The sequence below is a fragment of the Micropterus dolomieu genome, unplaced genomic scaffold, assembly GCF_021292245.1.
Source record: "Micropterus dolomieu isolate WLL.071019.BEF.003 ecotype Adirondacks unplaced genomic scaffold, ASM2129224v1 contig_10118, whole genome shotgun sequence".
Taxonomy (NCBI): domain Eukaryota; kingdom Metazoa; phylum Chordata; class Actinopteri; order Centrarchiformes; family Centrarchidae; genus Micropterus; species Micropterus dolomieu.
Window position 1 is genome coordinate 1 of NW_025739104.1, and position 2,122 is coordinate 2,122.

The 2,122-nt window shown below is 44.5% G+C and overlaps 1 long non-coding RNA gene across 1 annotated transcript; it reads right to left on the reverse strand.

The window, feature by feature from the left end:
* Positions 1-135: 135 nt before the first annotated feature.
* LOC123965547 lies at positions 136-969 on the reverse strand. Its single transcript, XR_006823725.1, has 3 exons — positions 835-969; positions 703-729; positions 136-256 (listed from the first exon to the last, which is right to left on the reverse strand). It is a non-coding gene; the product is annotated as an uncharacterized LOC123965547 (long non-coding RNA).
* Between the last annotated feature and the right edge of the window lie 1,153 nt (positions 970-2,122).

Below are 2,122 nucleotides of genomic sequence, written 5' to 3' on the forward strand. Positions count from 1 at the left end.
AACAAATAAAATTCAAAACTTAAAAATGCAGATCTGCACTATATAAATAAAAAAACATCAGTCTCCTTCCATGGGGTCATACTCATCGTCTGCAAAATACTGGAGAGAGAAAAAAATTATAACAACTGCAAGTATGTGAGTTTAAATCATTTTTAGTATACATTACGTTCTCATCGTCCTCAATTAATTCAGGAGGCGGCGGCGGCGGCACAGGCTGGTGGTGTTCCTCATCCTAGGTCACCCGAAAGTCACTTTCCTGCAAAATGGCACAAACCAACAGTTGTTAAAACCTCACTGAATAATCAGAATTCATTGAAACAATATACTTAGATGCCCCCAACTCCAAAATTCAAGCCAGTTAAATAGCATTCAGTGTCCTGTTTGACATAATTCCACTCCAGTATTTCAATTCAAACTATTCATTGAAACATCAGTGTGGAATTATTTAAACAACAATGCTGACAGCTATAGAAGTAGTTTGAATGACGAAACTGTTTTCAGTCATGGTGTCAATAATTTTAATAATGTAATATTTTGCAACATATGGTAATCCTGGCATGGTTGCTGTGCTGAAACTGTAAAAGCAAAAGTGTAAAAGTTCCTTTCATCTCATCTTAAGCACAAAGTCATTAAATTAAAGAACTCCCAGTGCACGATGGGACATGGACAGGCATCATTTATAGACAAGAATACACAACTTACTGTCCGCGACAGCCATACGGTCGATGCCTGTGGGGAAAAACAGCATTATAAAACATCCAATGACATGGGAATAATTTATGCATGGTGTAAACATACAGATTTACAAAAAAAAAAATGTTTATGTATACTTACTGGACTGAAGTCGCTGCCTTCTTCCACTCCACTTGAGTCAGCCATTACTCGTGGGGTTGACTCGGGTGGGGGACCCGCCCAAGCACCTCGCCCAGCCCGGGGAGAGCCACCCTGGTCGGGTAAAGTGGCGCCCAGAGGCCCCTGTCACCTCTGGTTCTCCCTGGATGTTAACGGTCCTGGTAGCGTGGAGGCCCCACAGCCTCTGCACTGTGCCCAGCCGGGGCACCTCGATCGCGGGGAAGTTCCCTCTAAAACGGCCCTGGAGGTGTGGACTTTTTTCCTCTCAAAAACTGGGTTTCTGAAATCGTGCCAATGGTAGCTTGTGAAATTCAATTCAATTTTATTTATATAGCGCCAAATCACAACAACAGTTATCTCACAGCGCTTTTCATAAAAGAGCAGGTCTAGACCGTACTCTATGATGCTATTTACAGAACCCCAACAGTTCCCACCAAGAGCAAGCACTAGGCGACAGAGGCAAGGAAAAACTTCCTTTTAAGAGGCAGAAACCTCGAGCAGAACCATGGCTCAGGGTGGGCGGCCATCTGCCTCGACCGGTTGGGGTGAGAGAGAGAGAGAGAGAGAAAGAGAGAGAGAAAGAGAGTGAAAGAGAGAGAGAGAAAGAGAGAGGGATGTAAGGAGAGAGAGAGGGGAGGGAGGCAGCCTACACAATATACACACAGAGGTACAGACAGCGAAGGTAATGTTGCTATAAACTAAATGAAAAATGGTACAGATATTTATAATAGTGTTAATGGTAACCATCGTAATGTTAATGATTACAATAACAATAATAACAATAGGACTAGTAACAATAGTCGTTGTAGCAGAGGGTGTCGAGCAGGAACACGGGGGCAGCAGGCGACCCGCAGCCACAGATCCAGACTCCACAGCTCCAGAGCCAGAAAACCTGCAGGAAGTGATAGGAGGAGAGAGGAGAGGGACGAGAAAGCACAAGACTACCAGAAAGGGGAGAAGTTGTGTTAGTAACATGCAATAATGGGATGAGGTTGCATACAGAGGGAGAGAAAGTAGAGGAGAGAGGAGCTCAGTGCATCATGGGAAATCCCCCGGCAGTCTAGGCCTATAGCAGCATAACTAAGGGATGGTTCAGGACTACCTGAGCCAGCCCTAACTATAAGCTTTATCAAAGAGGAAAGTCTTAAGCCTACTCTTAAATGTGGAGATGGTGTCTGCCTCCTGAACCCAAACTGGAACCTGGTTCCACAGGAGAGGAGCTTGATAGCTGAACGCTCTGGCTCCTAGTCTACTTTTGGAGACTCTAGGA